A 21,303-nucleotide genomic window follows, 5' to 3' on the forward strand; every position below is an offset into this window, starting at 1 on the left:
GACTGGTCATCTGTCTCTGAATCCTCCTCTGAGGAGCTATCGGTAACTAGCAAGACATGCGCTTCGTCGGATAGCATTGTCTTCTCTGAATACCTTGTTTCCGCTCCAGATTTTTTTCATGACCGTGCCAAATGGCTGATGCACAGGAAGAGTAATTGAATGTACTAAAATTGTTAACAAATTTAACACGTAATAAAAAATGATGATATGATATAATTCACATATAAGATGACTGGCTAACCAGGGTGGCATTGCAAAATTCACATATATGATGCCTGGCTAAACAAGATGGCATTGCATGATTCACATATACGATAAAGAAACTAAACAGATGGCATTGACACAAAGCATGTCTAAACTAAGCAGATGACATCTTTAATGTATACAGTAAGCAACGCAAGGCACCATATGCATGATATTACCAACATCAGCATGCCAAGTTAGAGCGAAGACCTCATGGGGTAAATAGGAGTGGTCTTCTCCTTCTGAATCCCCCTCAGAACAGTTATCTTCCTCTTGATTACGATCCAAAATGGGTGGAGGGGGGGCTGCCTTTGCACCCACCATGGAGCGACATCTGCATGAAATTTTATTGCCACACAAGGCTCGTCTCTTTTGCTCTACATAATCAGTTCCATTGTGTACAATAACTGGCATGCATAGGAATAACACATAGTGAGATTATGTAAGGAGTGCATGCACAAATCCAGAGTGATGGTAGCAAACTGTGGATATACCCAGAACCAACGATAGTAGGCAGATAATAGCTTTAGTTAAAAAATACATATAATGGCTCCTTTAATTTTTGTATGCACCCAACATGAAACTCATAGTAGATACCCGAGATTAACCAGATAGTAGGCAGATAGTACTGATTAATGCCCCGATATGTACCCCACAACCATTTAAAAACTCAAGTTTCAGCATTAGTTTGGACCTGACTCGGAGTCTAATAGGTGAACACGACGATAATGTAGCATGTCATCATATTAAGCAATGCATAACGTAAGCAGACACGGAAGAGTGCGACCTCTCTTGCGGACCCGTGTAGTGCTCAAGGTCATCTGCTCAGTTGATGATGGTAATGCAATTGTCGTGGCTGCCGGCGGTGGGGAATAAGATCTGAGGCGGCGAAAGATAGTCTGGAGAGAGGATCCCTGCTGTGGTGAACCCTTTCGTCATTGGAGGAGCTGAGCTGGGGTGGAACACAGCGCCGCAGGAGCAGGACAAACCATGCAAGGTTTTCTTTGACACATATCTGTATCAGAAGTAATTGAGTAAGGGCTTGTTTTAATTTGAGGATTCTAACAATGCAGGGATAGGAAATAGATAGGAATAGGATAGGAATGCACATGCAAAATAGAGAATTTAAAAACATAGGATTGCTGCCAATCTGGGTGTTTGATTCACAACAATTGGAAGATCATAGGATGGAAAAAAGCATGGGGAGATTACGTCAAACCACAAGAAAATGTATGGTTATAATGCTATCATGCTACTATCTCTTAGTCTTGTGCTTGATGAATAGGAATTTGAAAAGGAGGACAAGTGAAAATTAAAATTCCTACATTTTTTCTTTCAAGGAGACACTAAAGGAACAAATCCTACAGTTTTCATTTGCTCCATTCCTTTGAACCAAATTCATGAATAGTAGTACCATAGGAAACTTTCCAATTCCTATGTTTTTCATTCAGTTTTCCTTTCAAGCACTGGCGATTCTAGTAGGCAGGCTTGAGAAAGGAAAAGCCTACACTAAAAAAATGTTTTTGTGCTACTTCTATTACTTTGGACCCAGGCCACTGCCCTACTAGCTCAACTCCCAGGGCCATCGACAAATGCACAGCTCAAATGCGCAGAGATAAATAATGATGGCGTATAAGAGAGTCCATCACGGATAGCTAAGTTGCCTGGTACCTCACTGCTTGTCATATAGTAGGATAAAATAATCATATTTCCCGTTACTACGTGTGCTGATTGGACAATATTAACATGTAGAGTAAAAAAGAGATGCAACAAGTGTACAACCTCTTTGGCGAAGCCATGTAGATCTCAGCGTGATTGGGTTGGCCGGTGAGGATGCTCCGGCTGACTTGGCTATCGGAGGAGGGGAAGAAGATCTTAGGCGTCTGGAGATGGAGCCCGAGGTATTGCTCCGCTGTGATGGAGGGTTTTGTTGTTGGAGCAGCTCTGGTGAGTTGTACGACGTCGAGGCTGAAGCAGGACAAGAGAGACAATGTTAACCTGAGTGGAATTATAATAGCATCTCCAATACATGACATAAAGTACATAACCACAAAGTGCTAGATGTCAAATACATCAGCCGCTCATCTCTGAACTTAACTGTCGAAACTGAATTTAACTGTCGAAACTGAACTTAACTGTCGAAACTGAATTTTGCTGTCGAAACTGAATTTTATTATCGAAACTGAACGCACTAGCAAGGTGAGGCTACAAGCCACCACCGGCCAAACAGCAGCCCCCCGCTGCCCGCGGCCGGTGGTGCGCCGCCCCACCCGCCCCGAAAACACTCCCCACCGCCGGTCCGCCACCGCCCCGACCATCCCTCTAGGGCCCTTCCCATGCCGAGCTTTTTCTCCGGCAATCCCCACGCCACCACCCCACCACCGCCCCCACCCTGAACCCTAAGATAGATAGTGGGGTACCTCTCCGGCGAGCCCCCCTCCCTGCTGCGGCTGGTTCTCCTTCACCCCGGTGAGCCCCCCACCTCCTGAAAATCGACTGACCCAAAAGTCGATTCAGTCGACTGAAGTGTAACTAAATCAGAGCAGCATCGTAAGAAAGAGCAAGAGCAAGAGCAGCAGCGCGAGCAAGAGCAATAGCGAGAGTAGACCAGGCAGGGGACCGAGAGCAAGAGTAGAGCAGCAGCGCGAGTGAGAGCTAAAGCAGCAGCAGCTCCTACTGATGTGGACGTCGCCACCGAGGGAGCGACACCATGGAGGAAGTGGCCGGCGACGCCGCCGTGGATGGAGCCGCGCCGTGTCGGCTCGGGACCGAGCACTGGCAGCACCGTGAGATCGAATCAAGAAGAAAATGCGGCGATTAGTGTACAACCTCTTTGGTGGCGCCGATTAGGCCGCAGCTTCATCCGAGGAAACGGTGATGATGATGCTCTTCCGTTGGTGCAGGTGAAGACGACGGTGTGGGAATGGAGGTGGCACGAAAGACGAGGGGAACGTTGGGGCAGCTCCTTGGAGTTGGAGGACGGGGTGGCTAAACCGGCGGGACGATGAGATCGACGACGGATCCTCATCTGGTATGGTGGATGAGGGACGTCGAGGTGTTGTTGTGGACGACGTCTTCGGGGAAGAGGCTCCGGCTGGGTGGCAGACGGAGGAGGGTGTGGGGCTTCGTCACGGGTTTTCGCGGCCTCGGTGTACGAATGCGTGGGCGGATGGGATGGGAGTGGGGAAGACGCGCTTGTCCAAAATGTGGGGTAAGTTACGAAAGTACCCCCACCGACTTGAGGCGGTTCTTTCGGTTTAGGGGTACCACGGGCATTTCGCGTGTCGGGATTTCACAGGAGGTGGGAGTTTTCGCGCGCGTTGTAATTTCGGAATAGCAAGGCGCGGGTTGAGATGGAGGGATTTGTCGGAGCACAACGAGACAAAGATATATCTTAAATATTTCGAGCTAACAAGGCGCGGGTTGCAGAGGTGGGAGTTTCGCAGCACGATAGACAGAGACGCTAGCTTGAATTTTTTGGCATAACAAGGCGCGGCTTGAAATTTTGGGAGAACAAGCTTAACGTGTACCAAAAAAAGACAATTTGCACCTCAACACGCACAACACACACACACACACACAAACACCATTTAGACTAGAGTAAGGTACACGTGCATTGCACGCATGAGATTTGGCAACCAAATTATGAATAAATACCACATTATAGCATGTAAGATTTGAGTCATATATGCATGATGTAGATGTCCGTTTAATTCTTATAGTTAATTTCATTCAAAATCATCTAGTTTTTACAAGAAAGCTAATATATTTTAAGATTCATGGAATTGTGCGTTGTAGGACATAAAGTAAAAAACAAATAATGGCAAATCATGTAGAAAAACATTTGGGCAATTCTGATACAGAAGATTCTAGAATAAAGAAGAAGTGCTTGTGTTTTGATGTTTGTGCATTATGCTTAAGTTCAACCATGGAGTCTTCTAGATTATACATGTGGCAAAATCTGGTGGAATCTAGATGATATCCAACGGCCAGTAGTGCTCAAATTTGCCATCTTTGGACCATCGGATTTGCCTCATCCAACGACCATCTTTCAAAGTTAAAGTTACCCGCACACAATATAAAAAAAATATAATATTATATATATATATACACACACATATATATAGGGGTATAGATATAGATATGTGATGTGAAAGCCACCCATCATCTCCAATTGGAATAGTGTGCCCATGCACGGATGCGACGTGGCCAAATGATGTCTGCCATCGGTATCTCAAATTCAAATCAGTCTAAACTTGTTCAATGTGTATACATTACAACATGCTCGTTTCCAAACCACACCGCACAGATCTCCGTTATATTCATGCATGCATGGGTTTCAAACATCAGGCTCTCTTATTCAAATATTTGAATTCAACTTTACATTGATTATGACCTCACCTAGTCTTTTACACCCACACAGTCGTCTTCTCTTTATAATTGTACCACTAACTTTCTCTCGTGCATGCATGCACACACACTACCAGTCGGCATTATCCATCGCACACATGCAATCTTTTTCTTCAGGTCGGTCTCCCATGAAGGCACACACCCACACACATCCCCCTCTCCATCATATCGGGCATTCTTTATCTCTCACGCATGCATGCGCAACGATCGATGTTCCTCTATGTATGTCTGTATATAGCTAGGTCTTTCATAGTTTTCCACACAAACCGATCAATCGATATATGTAGTGAGGTCTCACCCTCTTTCCCACGTCCACATCGATCAATCTATACCGCTCTATATAGGATTAACATATATAGGTAATACACCCACATTAATTATATATCCAATGCCACCCTCTCATCATCCATGCCTTCCGCTTCGTCTCTCAGACGCACGCACAATGGCAAAGACAGGGGGCAGCAAGGTCCCTGAGGGAGTCCTGGACTAGGGGGTGTCCGGATAGCCGGACTCCAAGACTATGAAGATACAAGATTGAAGACTTCGTCCCGTGTCTGGATGGGACTTTCCTTGGCGTGGAAGGCAAGCTTGGCAATACGGATATGTAGATCTCCTACCATTGTAACCGACTCTGTGTAACCCTAGCCCTCTCCGGTGTCTATATAAACCGGATGGCTTTAGTCCATAGGACGAACAACAATCACACCATAGGCTAGCTTCTAGGGTTTAGCCTCCTTGATCTCGTTGTAGATCTACTCTTGTAATACCCACATCATCAATATCAATCGAGCAGGACGTAGGGTTTTACCTCCATCAAGAGGGCCCGAACCTGGGTAAAACATCGTGTCCCTTGTCTCCTGTTACCATCCGCCTAGACACACAGTTCGGGACCCCCTACCCGAGATCCGCCGGTTTTGACACCGACATTGGTGCTTTCATTGAGAGTTCCTCTGTGTCGTCACCGATAGGCTCGATGGCTTCTTCGATCATCAACAACGACGCAGTCCAGGGTGAGACCTTTCTTCTCGGTCAGATCTTCGTATTCGGCGGCTTTGCACTGCGGGCCAATTCGCTTGGCCATCTGGAGCAGATCGAAAGCTACGCCCGTGGCCGTCAGGTCATATTTGGAAGTTTGAACTTCACGGCTGACATCCGCGGGGACTTGATCTTTGATGGATTCGAGCCACAGCCGAGCGCGCCGCACTGTCACGATGGGCATGATTTAGCTCTGCAGCCGGACAGTACCCTGGAGGCCGCACACGAGTCCGCTCCGATCTTCAATTCGGAGCCGGCTGCGCAGATCGAGGACGGGTGGCTAGACACCGCCTCGGGGGCTGCAACCTCTACGGCGATAGAGTCGAACACTGACCTTGTCCCTCATGAAGCTCGTGACTCCGAGGCGCCGGACTCCTCGCCGGACTCCGAACCTCCCGTGCCCCCTCCAATTGCATCCGATTGGGCGCCGATCATGGAGTTCACCGCTGCGGACATCTTTCAACACTCACCTTTCGGCGACATCTTGAGTTCGCTAAAGTATCTCTCATTATCAGGAGAACCCTGGCCGGACTGCGGTCAGGACGGTTGGGATGTGGACGACGAAGAAATTCAAAGCCCACCCAACCACCCACTTAGTAGCCACTGTCGACGATCTAACCGACATGCTAGACTTCGACTCTGAAGACATCGACGGTATGGACGACAATGCCGGAGACGACCAAGAACCAGCGCCTACTGGGCACTGGAAAGCCACCTCAACTCACGACGTATACATGGTGGATGCGCCAAACGGAAGCTCAGAACAGCGGAGGACACACTTAGAATGAGATGGAGCAAAGTACTCAATACCGCAGATAAATATGGTGATAGTCACCAGGCAAAGAGCTACCCGAAGCGCAAGTTGTTGCCTGAATTTGACGAGGAGGCCGTAGAGCCCCCACAGTCAAAAAGAAAGAGGCCGCCTGGCCGGATAGACGACCAGATGACAGGCTAAGAGCGGCAAGGGCCGCCACACACAAGCCGGCACACGATCCACATAAGGATCCTCGCAAAAAGGATGACCCGGTCAGGTCCATCTATGGGCCAAAAAAGAAGACTCCAGGAAGCATCATAACCCGCCGAGTGTTTGAAGACAATGGCACACCCAAATACAGGGGTGCCGCACACCCACTATGTTTCACCGATGAGGTACTGGATCATGAATTTCCAACGGGATTCAAACCCGTAAACATAGACGCATATGACGGAACAACAGACCCCGGAGTCTGGATTGAGGATTATATCCTACACATACATATGGCCAGAGGAGACGATCTACATGCCATAAAATACTTACCCCTCAAGCTCAAAGGGCCAGCTCGGCATTGGCTCAAAAGCCTCCCGGAAAACACCATTGGAAGTTGGGAAGAGCTCGAGGATGCGTTTCGAGCAAATTTTCAGGGGACTTATGTCCGCCCTTCGGATGCAGATGATCTAAGTCACATAACTCAACAGCCCGGAGAGTCAGCACGCAAATTCTGGAATAGGTTCCTCACCAAAAAGAACCAAATAGTCGACTGTCCGGACGCCGAAGCCTTAGCAGCCTTTAAGCATAACGTCCGAGACGAATGGCTCGCCAGACACCTCGGCCAGGAAAAACCAAGAACAATGGCCGCACTAACAAGCCTCATGACCCGCTTTTGCGCGGGGGAAGACAGCTGGCTGGCTAGATGCAGCACCAGTGACCCGAGTACATCCGAAGTCAGGGATGGAAATGGGAAATCACGACGCAGAAAAGATCAGCGCCGGAATAAGGAAAATGGCCCAAATAGCACGGCGGTCAACGCCGGATTCAAAAGCTCTCGGCAGAATAATAAAACATTTCCCCTCAAGGACAATAGTGACGAGCTATCCAACCTAAACAAAATTTTGGATAGGATATGTCAAATACATAGTACCCCCGGGAAGCCTACAAACCATACCCACAGAGATTGTTGGGTCTTCAAGCAGTCCGGCCGACTTAACGCCGAACGAAAGGGGCTCGACACACCAAGCGAGGACGACGACAAACCCCACAAGCAGCACACCGGAAAACAGAAGACTTTCCCACTAGAAGTCAAAACAGTGAACTCACTTCATGTGATAACACGGAAAAATAGTGCGGCACCTGCTAAAACACGCACCACACGGTCCACCCCAGCAGAGTCCCGGAATTGGATGTTTAAACCAATTACTTTCGACCATCAGGATTACTCCAGAAGCGTTCGAAACACAGGAGGGATTGCTTTGGTATTGGATCCCATAATCGACGGACTACAACTCACACAAGTCCTAATGGATGGCGGCAGCAATATAAACCTGCTATACCAGGACACCATCCGCAGAATGGGGATAGACACCAAAATTCACCATAGCAGCACTTCCTTCAAAGGAGTGACGCCTGGCCTTTACGCCAATTGTACAGGCTCTGTACTACTAGAGGTCATGTTCGGTTCATCCGACAACCTCCGTCGCGAAAAGCTCTTTTTCCATATCGCCCCATTCAAAAGTAGCCATCAAGCACTACTAGGACGCGAAGCATTCGCCCGCTTTAACGCAATACCGCATTACGCGTCTCTTACGCTTAAAATGCCTGGTCCACGCGGCATAATCTCAGTAAAGGGTAAATCTGAGTGTTCCTCGACCACGGAAAACGTGAGACTGCTTTGACAGCCGCACACTAATCCGACCTTGCTGGTCAAAGCCCCTAAAAACAGGTCATTCAGACCTTGGACACGGTTAGGCGAGTCCGGCATAAATAAACAAGGGGCTTCCCCGCTGCATACCTCTTTACAAGGGGCTGCACGTATAAACAATGAGAGCCAATAAAGCTCAACTTTATCATTCTTTATTTTAATACATCTTTTGCACGATATTTTTTCCAAACTAAGTTCTTCTTCTTTACAGATGAAGCATGTGCTACACCCGTCCAGGATACAGCACAACGGAGACACAGGCGCAGACGTGCAGCAGGGACCCGTTACAAGGATTCTTTTCGGATTAAGACCCTGCGTAAACCTTTCTTACTGTCTCTTGTTGATACACATCCCCCGGTTTCCTACCATAACCGAGGAGGAGGCTGGCGTTTTGGCATCGGCCGCGTCAGAAGTTCTCGCCTGTACCTGGACAATAGGGGCTTAGGGCATTGTTCTGCCCGGTATCATAAAGACCGAATACCTCAGGGAGTGTTCAGCGTCTCAAGTTAGGCCTTATATGCATCAGCTCCGAGTCATGTCTTTGGTCAAATGTTGGGTTTGCCCGGCTCCTGTGTTTTGCTGCCTTACGTTCCGCTCCATCGGCTAACGCGACACCAGGAAAACTACTGCGATTGTGCCCCGGTTCAGCCGGGCGAGCACCTCAGTAGAGAAAGCCGAAAACTAACTGTCATGATATAGCGGGAGACTGGTCAACCACTCGATCAACTACTGGATTGTTTAGAATTCCTCCGCTTTGACGAAGGACTGCTTCCCGGTCAGGCACATACGCGCCCCAAGTTCGGAGAAGCGCGGTGCCTCTAGGGGCTATATCGTAGGCCCGCCTTCGAGCTCCTATGGCTAAGTGAAAGTGATAAAGCATTATAGTCCGGTTGCCTAGTTTGCTACGCTATCACCTCCTTCAAAGGACCAAGACATTGGATTAAGTGTGAAAAAGCGCTTTTCTTTTGCAAACACCCCCGCACCATGTGCGTGGGGGCTGAAGCCAAAGACTGCCATCTTTCAGATTATACATACATATACGGCCGCACAGAAGATAGTTCAATACTTGAACGCACAAGTATAAAAAGTTGTTGCATTATAAACATGATCTCACAAATCATACACGTCATTTGAACATAACATCTTTCGAGCACTGCAACTCTATTAAACGAGCGCCCTGCAGGACTTCCTCAAAATAGTGCTCGGCGGGTAATCGGCTTTTGTCCGAACCCCGGGATGCAACAACGGTGGCATCCATCTCCGCCCAGTATGTCTTAACACGGGCAAGAGCCATCCGTGAACCCTCTATGCATGCCGACCGCTGCATCGCCTCGATATGCGGCACTGCCACAAGGAATTGCTGCAACAAGCCAAAATAACTCTCCAGCTTGGGACTTTCTGGCCACAGATGAGCCACCACATCTGTCATCGCAAGTCCGGACAACCTATTCAGCTCAGCCCACTCCGCCAACCGATCAGTCAACGGAAGTGGACGCTCCGGACTATGGAATTGAGACCAGAAAAGCTCTTCCATTTCGTGATCCTTCTGGCTTCGGAAGTGCACGACTGCGTCCGCCGCACTCGCCGCCAAATCCAGATAAGGATCCTCCGCACCACACAATTGGCCCAACTGAGCATACTTCGGATCCGTGAACTTCCTATGCAGCAGAAAGGGCTTTCCAGCCGCAATGTCTCCGGCCTAACGCAGTTCCTCCTTCATAGCCCGCATCACACTACGGGCATCCTTGGCTTTCTTTAGGTCCTCTTGCTCCGCTCGGCTTCTCTTTCAAGAACCTCATAGCGGTCGGTAGCATCTCTTAATCTCACGGCCATTCCGGCCATCTCCTCCCTGCTTCGGCAGTGAATAGCCTTTTCGGCTTTTAGCTCTTCTGCTGCCTTCGAGGCAGCCGCATCACTTTTCCTGGCTTGCTCCTTGGCTTGAGCAAGCTCTGCTCGAAGGTGTTCCACAGCAGCGGCACCATCTGCATCAAGCATACAAATTGTAAGAAACGGCATTAGCTCCCTTACTCGGTGACCGTGGAGCAACCATTTACCTTGTGACTCGTCAACTCGTTTATTGACCAGCGCGATGTCCGCATCCGCAACGTTGAGTTGCCGCTTTAGCTCGGCAGCTCCATCAGTTCGACTGGCCACCGATTGTTCCACCACCTGCATAGGAAAGGCAACATTCTATAACTAAGATAATGATCCTCGGCACGCTGTCACTTTCGACAGCATACCAAGTCTTAGGGGCTACTATCTATACAGGGCGCACTCCATGTGCAAAACTGTCAAAAGGTATGTCATTTTTTGCAGACCTCAAACCCCGTCAGTAAACTTCCGACGGCCTCATACAACCCGCTCTCGGCGAATGAGATCCTTTCAATAACCATACTCATTAATGTGCGGTGATCTTCTGAGATAGATGCCCTCTCGAGCAAATCCTGCAGCTCCACCGGCCGTACTCCAGTGGGTGCCGAACTCCTCGGCCCCGCCGGACTCGGGGAGACCCTCTGTGACGACACCTCAGGGTCGTCCGCCCCGCCCGACGGGGCGGCAGATGGAGGCGTTTCTCTCTCCATCATCTCCGGACGAAGGTCCCCCGAAGATGAGCTCTGCTGAGAAGGGCTGAGATCCGAACTACAAGGTGAAAACTTCGATTAACCTTAGAAATAAAGTAGGGATGTCCCCTATTACAAACCCCCCCTTTTTTACTTACGGCTCGCTGGAGGGCTGATTCCTTTGGGGAGACTGTGCGGCCAGGGCTCTTCCCGGCACGAGACCTTCCGGTGATTTCCTTCCCCGCTTTGAGGCCTTGGCCTCCGGGTCTTCGGAAGCGGTCCTCTTCTCCCCTTGGAGGGAGGGACCCTCGATTCCCCCCTTACTGCAAGCCTCCTTGGCAGAGGTGGTAGTTTTCTTGTGCTCCCCTTTGCCCTCCTCCGAAGGTCCAACCTCCAACATTTTAATTAACACGGGATCCGGCGTGGTCTCAGGGAGGGGGGCCGGACACCGTATCAATTTTGCTTGCGCTATCCACTCCTGTTCAAGGGATAGCTGGTTAAAAGGCAAACCCATGATAAATAAATGAACAATGTGTCCGGGCGCAGGGCTACTTACTTGAGTATCCGGGCGATTGCAGCTTAGGCCAGCATCCTCGGTCAAGTCCGGACGCATCTCTTGTGATCCAAAGAACACTTCGTACATCTCCATGGGTGTAAAACCCATGAAGTGTTGGAGAGATCGTGGTCCCTCTGGATTAACTTCCCACAGGCGGAGGGGGCGACGTTTGCAGGGTAGAAGGCGCCGAATTACCATAACCTGTGTCACTATGACCAGATTGATATCCCCTTCCTGGAGGTCTCGAATCCGGCCCTGCAACAGGGGTACGTCTTTGGACGGCCCCCAGTCAAGCCCTTTGTTGACCCATGACGTCAGCCGTTGTGGAGGGCCCGAGCGAAAGACGGGCGACGGCCTCTGCCTGCTGCCCCTGGGAGCGGTGATATAGAACCACTCCTGTTGCCACAAACCGAGCTCCTCCTAAAAAAAGCCCTCGGGCCATGGAGCATCGGCCCTCTTGTTTATAACCGCCCCGCCGCACTCTACTTGACGACCCGCGATCATCTTCGGCTCCACGTTGAAGGTTTTGAGCCACAAGACAAAGTGAGGGGTAGTGCGGAGGAAGGCTTTGCAGACGACAATGAATGATGAGATGTGGAGGGTGGACCCCGGAGCCAAGTCGTGAAATTCCAGCCCATAATAAAACATGAGCCCCCTCACGAAGGGATCCATTGGGAAGCCTAAACCCCGACGGAGGTGAGAGACGAACACAACACTCTCGCCGGGCTCGGGAGTAGGAATAACTTGCCCTTGGGCAGGCAACCTATGCGAAATCTCGTTGGTTAAGTACCTGGCGTCTCTCAGCTTGAGCACGTCCTCTTCCATGACAGAGGAGGGCATCCACCGGCCTCGTAGGTCGGAGCCGGACATTGTCGAAGGTCGAAAGTACCCGAATCTGGAGCCTTGGGTGTTGGAACTCGGGGCGAGGGACGGATTCGATTGGGGGTTGAAGAAAAAGAACGGGCCTTGGCCTCATTATAAAGAGGGAGAATACCAAGAGCCGTCCCCGTGACCGTTTGGAACCCACCTCTGATGGAGGGGGCGTGGCAACGGGCGCGGGTGGGTTACCCACGTCCGTATTAATGGGAATCCCGGGATAAGGGGAACACGATCTCTGCTTTGACAAGATGTGCCAAGGAAACCGCTTCGCTAAACGCGCTGAGGTGGTACAGTAAAAACAATTCGAGTAAAGGCTTGGTAGTGGTGTGACGTCACGCCACAAAATACGTCAGCAGATTGAACTTGTGTAAATATTATTCTCTCTACGGTGGTATGTGGAATTTATTTTGCAGAGCCGGACACTATCCTGGTGTTCACAATCTTCTATAAGTTATTCGGAGAAGGAACCCGCCTTGCAACACCGAAGACAATATGTGCGCCGGACTCGTCGTCATTGAAGCCTGGTTCAGGGGCTACTGAGGGAGTCCTGGACTAGGGGGTGTCTGGATGGCCGGACTATCATCATCGGCCGGACTCCAAGACTATGAAGATACAAGATTGAAGACTTCGTCCCGTGTCCGGATGGGACTTTCCTTGGCGTGGAAGGCAAGCTTGGCAATACGGATATGTAGATCTCCTACCATTGTAACCGACTTTGTGTAACCTTAGCCCTCTCCGGTGTCTATATAAACTGGATGGCTTTAGTCCATAGGACGAACAACAATCATACCATAGGCTAGCTTCTAGGGTTTAGCCTCCTTGATCTCGTGGTAGATCTACTCTTGTAATACCCACATCATCAATATCAATCGAGCAGGACGTAGGGTTTTACCTCCATCAAGAGGGCCCGAACCTGGGTAAAACATCGTATCCCTTGTCTCCTGTTACCATCCGCCTAGACGCACAGTTCGGGACCCCCTACCTGAGATCCGCCGGTTTTGACACCGACAGTCCCTGCCCCCGCCCCCAACATCACTATATATCGAGGCTAATATGAATGTGATCATTAGACCATTGCTGCTAAAAATGGTTTCAGTTCATGAATTGAACCTCCTCATAAAGGATTAGCAATGCTTGGCCCCCTAGCTCATTTATTTTTCATGGCTCCGCCACTGGGCGCAACAGCGCACGTTCTCGCCCCCCCTCTCTAAATATTATCTCGCACTTGTAAACTCCTTCATAGTATCCCTCCACTCGGCCCCTCGCACCATCTTCGAGCCCCCCACCGGATTTTGCCACATGTACAATCTAGCAGACTCCATGGTTGAACTTAAGCATAATGCACAAACCTCAAAACAATAGTGGTTCTCTTTTGTTCTAGAATCTTCCTTATCATAACTGCCCAAACTTTTTTTCTAGTTGAATTGCCATTATTTATTTTTACTTCATGCTTTACAATGCACAACTCCATGAATCATAAAATAGATTAAGGGCTTCTTTGATTCAAAGGATTCTCAAAGGAACTTTGGAGGATTTTAATCCTTAGGAATTTTTCCTATCTTGGTTGTTTGATTCGTAGGATTGTAAACCATAGGAATTTTTCCATATGATTCATTTGCACTAGATTTCATAAGAAACATCCCATCCACTCAAACCTCTTTGAAAGAATTCTGCGTTTTTTCTATGCACAATCAAACACTAGTACAATCCTGTAGGATCCAAGACGACATTCCACTATAATCCCATGTTTTTCCTATTCCCGCCTTTTGGAAATCCTACGAATCCAAGAGGCCCAAGCTTTTTTATAAAAAGTAATTGATTTTGAATGAGATGAACTATAAGAATTAAACGAAGGTCTACATCAGGCACATATGACTCAGAGCTTACATGCTATAATGTGGTATTTATTCATAATTTGGTTGCAAAATCTGATGTGTGCAATGCACGTGTACCTTACTAGTACTTCGAGTATGTGCAAATCACGTAAATTAGAATTCCAATGGCACGCTACATTCATGAAGCCACGTGGCACATGTGGAGGCGTTGTCGCGACCTCCTTGTGTGGATTGATCATAGTGACGTGCTGCTGGTTCCAGAAGAATGTACTCGTCTTCCCTGAACCATACTGTCAGTACATGCACGAAGCGAAGGTGTGCATGTACTCCACGCACGCACTCATTCCCTCGCACGCACACGTAGGTACACGGGTGGAAGCAATTTTTCACCAAGATCCACCCCATGTGATAATTTAATGGATGTAAAGTCATTCACTTCATTGATGGTCAATTAATACAGCGCATGCAAATTGAGTGGACGTGAGGGCTGAAGAAAGACATTACTACTCTTAATCATGGGTTTCTAGTAGTACTACCATTGGTCTCCTTCATATTTTGTGCCAATTTTTGACAGTAACATAATATTTACGCATTTGAGCAGTGTAGTCTACTTGAAATTTATGTCCCACTAAACTCATCGGGCGCTATTTCGGGCCTCAAAACCAAAACCATCAATTAATATTTACCTTGTTCCCATCACATTCGAAAGCCTACTCACACCTACTCGTACGTACCAAACCTGAATGTGGTCCCACTATGTAGGTATTAGTACTAGCTAGTGCTAGTACTTAGGTTATAAAAAGGGGAACTACCTAACCGAAAATTACTCTACCTTTCCTCCTCATAAGTGCTTCTTCTTCGTCCGTCCTTGCCATGGCCGGTGAGCAGAGCTCTAGGTCGAGAACTACTCGTAACAAGGGAGCGGCAACCAAGGCTGTGGAAAAAAAAGAGGGCCCGCCGCCACGCAGAGACCTCGAAAGATCTCTCACGGGCAGGCGATGGCTCCCAGGAGCGCCCTAGCCGCGGAGGCAAACATGCTGAGATGGCGGCGCTGGAGTTGGTATCCCTCGACGGCATGCCCGATCAGCTCAAGAAGCACCTCAATAAGCAGAAGGAGTTCATCCAAGGATTGGTGGAGCTGCTGAAGGAGAGCCTCGACGACATGCCCGCTGAGCTCAATAAGCAGGGGTTGTTGACCACCAGCTTGGTGATGCTGCAGAAGAAGAGCATTGCCTCGGAGAAGAAGGCGACCGATGAAATCCCGCAACTTTAGGAGGACAAGGCGAAGCTCTTCCACGAGCTTGACCTGTTGAAGGAGAAGAACACCGGCTGGAAGAAGCTGCATGAGAATAGTAGTTCCTCGATGAATATGTTGCAGGCCCTCATCATGGAACAGAAGGAGGAGTTGGTGAAGCTCCGCATCGAGCACCTGGCTGCTGTCAAGGTACGTAATGCGGCCGTGGAACAAATGATGAAGGCTCGCGTCGAGAAATCCCGCATCATGGACAGAATGAAGAAGATGGCAGAGGACACGCGCAAGGAGATGGAGGTCGTGGAGGCGATGAAGAAGCAGTTATGACTCCATGGCGAATTAGATCATTTGGGGTGATAATCTTCCTTCTTCTTTTGCTCTTGTGTTTCATCTTTTGCTTCGGGTGTTTCGCCGCACGTGTCACGTTCTCTGCGAGACATGAATGGAACAATGCATTTTTTAGGGAATGAATAGAACAATCCTAACAATGAGATGACTGGAAAATTAGATCATTTTTATCGCCATATGGCACTGGGCTGCCGTGTTTCGTGCTCCTCCATCGTAGTACTACTCCAGTGGAAAACTTGAGTATACCGCACGGTTCTTTGCTCCTCCTCAGGTCGTCGGTGCATTTATACGAGCAGTCAAATCACAAGGCCCCGCCTTCCAGCAGTAATGAGCCGTCAATTCACAAAGGCCCTCGCCTCTGGTGAAACCGACCAAGCTAGACTGCCCCGCCCTCTAGCCTTTTAAAAAATGTACTATACTTTTGTACAGTAGTACTACCTCCGTCCGGGTCTATTAGTCCCTTTAGTATTTTGTGCAAAACTTTGACCTTAGATTAAACTAAAAAAATGTTAATGCATGTAACCAAAAATAATATCTCTCGAAACAATGTTCAAATACGAATCCAGGGATATAATTTTTGCTAGCATGCATGTATATCGATGGATTGCGCCATGGAGCAAAACTTGAAATGAAAAAAAAAGGTGGTACATATAGAGAGCGCTCGTCGCCAAATTATGCATATAGTACTATTAAAAAGGCTAGTCACAATAATGGTGTCCAGCACAACCCATCAAATAAAACTAAGCATCCTGGAATTCTTTGACAAAACTAAGCACCCTGAAATTCTTTGACAACTAAACTGCCGGCTATATGCTGTTGGCCATATATATTGTACGTATATAATATGAAGAAACGAGTGGTAGTACTATACCAATTAAAAGATGAAATGTAAGAAATACTGGTATGTACGTACTGAAGAGTTAAAGTAACGAGAAGAAACATAACATAGTTCTGCTGGGGGCTCAACACAACACACCCCTCAAATTGAACTAAGCACACCTGAAATTAAACTATGCAACTAATTCAGAGACACTGCATTAGAACCACCATGAGCAACGACACCGCGACCTTAGTCGGAGTCCTCGTCCACGTCCTCGACTTCGTCCTTGTCCCTCTTCCTCTTGGGCGATACTACTTTGCTTGAACTCCACACTTGGCTCTTGCTCTTCATCCAACCCTTGTAGACATTGAAACAAAGGTAGCCATCCATTGCAGTGTAGTGGATGTGGTCTATATCTAGTACATTCCGCTGCCATGCATAACGATGAAACGTGTATTTAGGTTTCTCCAGTTTACCATACGAAGGATGAACCATGGCTCCTGCCAGGGTTAGCATTGAAGGCTGGCCAAAGGGCAGCAGCCGATTCTTCTGGAGGTCGAAGGGGTTGCCTACAACGAGGCCTATCCGACCCAGAACTTCTTTGTCGTTCATAAATTCTACAGTAACGAATTTGACTAGGTTGCTCTCGAGGAAGTTCTTAAAACCCAGGCATTCACCGTCGGCATGGCATATGTGGTAGACCAAGCATAAGTCATGCACACAAACCTGGATCACGACAGGCTTCTTCCTCTCTTCGTCCTTTAGATCCTTCTCGTGTACCAGGACTGTGGTGTACTCAACATCTAGCCCAGCGACCCACTCATCATGTGAGTTTTCGAACATGCGTCTGAAGCGAGAAAGGCATCCTTTCACCATCACGGAAGAACATGTCTAGATGGCGTCGAACTCATCGCCAGTGATGGTTCTAACCTTGTACTCACCGCCGATCATGGAGATTTGGGACGGCATGGATTTGGGAGGAGGGTTAGGATTAGTGGAACTGCCATAATGTGAAAGGATGGGACGACTAGGAGCAAACCGTTGTAGTATTAAAGGACGTGCGGGGACGAGTAGGAGCGAACTGCCAGCGTGCGAACGGCAGGGTAGCGGCTTTCCATTCTCCCATGAATCTGAGATCGAACGGTTGCATGGCGTGATTCTAGACCTATGGGTGAATATCCTATCCTGGAGGGTTATTCTGCAAATTTTTAGCAACTTAGCATGCAACAGTTTGATATCAGATCCAAGGGCTGCCAGGAGCCTGTATCATGGTCGCGCCTACCACGACTGTCGTGTCGCTCACGCGGTCACGCCCTTGGAGATTTAACACGGTGCGTTAGGCTATCTGATGTTGGCATGTCATACATAGTCATCACTTAGTCACTCATACTACAACAAGGTTAGCTATAAGGTTGGCTATAAGTGTATATTTTTTTACTTCTCTCTATCTCTTTCTTCGTACTCCCTCCGTCCCATAATATAAGAACGTTTTTGACACTAGCGTAGTGCCAAAAACGTTCTTATATTATGGGACAGAGGGAGTAGTATTTATTGCATTTGCCAAGGAGTGACCTCTTCCAATGAAATGGTGCTTAGATGAGGTGCTAAGGGCATTTAATGGCTTAGCAATCAAGTCCGCAATGCATAGGTGCTTATTAGTAGTTTTTTGTTGCTAAGTTTGCTTCATTGAATTAGCTATAGACTCAAAATTGTCTTTTCACCTAGGTACATGCTCTTAGCACCATTTCTTCCTTGGGTCACCAAACTTGCCACATCATACTTTATGCCTATGTGGCAAGCTTAGCACCTGTAGGAGCAACTAAGTACAATATTGCGCTTTACATGGCATTTTTGCATATGTGGAGAAAAGAGAGGCAAGGAAAATGTGGAGAAGTGGGCTCTCATGCAAGAGCCAGCCTCTACTACATGGTGGAGCATTGGGAGAGGCACCTGTATGGAGGTGGTCAGGAATCGGCAGACTCACGTCGGTCATAGCACCGCAGTTAATATGATAATGGCAAGTAAAATCATGGGGCCCCACTTGTCCAGCAGAAACTCGCTGTCAAATCACACAGCCCTACGTTTGCAGCAGCCTACTCCCTCATCTTCTCTCGTCTCTATCGAACCGACTAGGCGGAACTGCCCCGCCTACCGCACAGGAAAAGCCCCTCCCTCGACTTTTAAATAGTACAGTATACTAATTTTGTATCCATGGATTGCGCCATGGAGTAAAGCCTGTAGAAAACAGCGACACACATGTACGTAGTATACAGCACGCCCGTCGTGTTCGCATCGCACCCCAGACGGTCGGTCGGTCTGTCACGCTGCTCTCTGAATGGAACGCGCGTCATATTGCGTTTGCACACACATGTGGGACCGCAATTGAGAACCGACCATAGGCACACTCCCCGGCCCCGCAAGTCGGGTGACTTAATAGAAGAGGGAGATGAGCGATAGTACTAGAGAAGTGTTGTACTATGTTGGTGCCTGGACGATCCCTGCAAGACACGGAAGATCAGTTCGTCCATGCATGTGACCAGACTCCAGCAAACACGCCTAGATTGGCTATCGTCTACATATCGTGCAGGCTGTGTTGTACATGGCTGTAGTTGTGGTGAGAAATCTAAAAAAAGGTTTCTTGTCATCTCGCAAAATTAGGTGTCATGTGCTTCGGATCACTGCGAGGGTTAAACAGCGACAACTGAGTTGGGCTAGTCATTGGGGGCACATGCACGAAGACTACTCAGCTGCCATCTAGGTCAAGCCAGCTATGTTAATTAGGACATCTATCGACAGACCCCTTTTCTACGAGTTTATCTTTAATTTGAGCTTTGTTCCTCGTCTAGTTTGTCCATCGGGATTCATGTTGTCTCCTTTGGGCAATGAGGTTATGATTTCTTGTCATGTGGCATTTTTTCGTGTTATATGTTATAATCCAGTGCTTCGGATCAAAATGACGACAACTGCGCCTCCGGGCCACGTGCATGAAGACTTCTCGACAGTCATTGACGAGGTTAAGCCGGCTCCGGTAGACAAAAGAAAACTAGTACTCCACTATATAGGTAGGAGCCTCCGCGCTTGCTTGCTAGTGTTGCTCTCTTCACACTGTCTTGTCCTCTCCAAATCTAAACATGACAGCGGCGGCCACACACACACTCTCGCTCTCTGCTCACCGCTGGTCATAGATCCAGCCGGATCCTCTCCGTCGGGGAAGGTGAGAAGGTGCAATGTTCACGCGGTCGTCCTCGGCGATGGCTCTTACCCACTGCTGGCGCATCCCGATCAGCCTGCCTTGCCGTTCTCTCCCAAGCACCGTTGGCGAGGGAGGGCCTCCAACCCATTCTTCCTTGCTGCCGTAGTGTGGGCAGATCCGGCCTCCCGCCGCGCACCAAGCGACATCCCGGCGACCATCAGGTATAACTTCCTTCAAAACCGGCCTTGCTCTACTTCCCGAGCTCCTAACGTCGCTGCATTTGTATCTTTTACTATTTCTCAGGCCCCCTCGTAGATAGGATTGTTCGGTTGTTCGAAAACCACCTATTTTTTTACGTTTAAGAGGTAAAACTAGTTCATGCACTCGAATCTAGTACTACTTGGTTCAAACAAGGAAGAAAGGGGGTGGGGGTGGGGGAGGATTTGTTACCTGAATCTAGGACTTGGTCGAAAGAGGAAATAATGGGGGCAAAAAGTAGCAGGGACTCAATATAAATCCGATCTATTGGTTAAAAAAAGAAAGAAAGTGGAGACTGGGGGACAAGTCAACAGAGTAAGTCCAGCACTAGATTTGCTAGCCTCACACAGTATAAGGTGGCTATACCAAACAAAAATGGGACCAACCCAGATATCCTGTTATGATGTTTGTTGCCCCAAGCCACTCTTATGTAATGCCACTGGTAAAATGTAGCAGTCACACTGTTAAAAGTAAGGACACGTTAAACCAATGTTGTTTTCAATGTAATGCCTCTAGTAATATGAATCAATGGCACTTTTTTACATGTCCTACTAAATTTCCCATTAGGATAAGTTGGTTCTTTTCGTTAGAAATGCAACTGTCCTGGTCCGCCTACTCTGCCGTGCCCAAAGTAATGTCATATTTAACGGTTGTCATTGTTAATCCTAATGCCCACATTAATATCTAGCAATGCCACTGCTTTAGAAATTGCTACTGTCCTTGTACGATTACCATTCAGATAAGGAACATTCTTCTTTTCATTTGATGCATGTTTCAATTGTTAGTCACCCTCCTTTCCACCTTTTTTGTGCAAACAGAGATATACATTTCACACTCGATCTTAGTTGAACTGCACAAATGATATCCAAATTATAGTTGAACATTCTAGGAGCTTCACAACCAACCTTGATATTGCCCAATTTTATTGCAACTAATGAAGAAGAAGCTGTGTGAGTTTCGTTTTCTGATGGAAATGGAACCAGGGTTGGAGCCCTTTTCATAAAAAAATGAAGAAGAAGCTGCTAGCTCACGGGACATTGCTTCATTTTAGGTGAACTGCACCAAAAGGTCCCATGAATTGAATCATCCATGTTGGTGACTGAAAGAGCCTGCTTCAGCATCCCAGTCTAAGCACCCCCGTCCTCCATCATTGCGACGCATGGTACACCTCGTTTGCCACCTGCTCGACCCTAGTGTCACTGATAAAATGAAGTAATAATACAGTTAAATTAGAGCGA

This window comes from Triticum dicoccoides, chromosome 7B (genome assembly GCF_002162155.2).
Source record: "Triticum dicoccoides isolate Atlit2015 ecotype Zavitan chromosome 7B, WEW_v2.0, whole genome shotgun sequence".
NCBI classification, from domain to species: Eukaryota; Viridiplantae; Streptophyta; class Magnoliopsida; order Poales; family Poaceae; genus Triticum; species Triticum dicoccoides.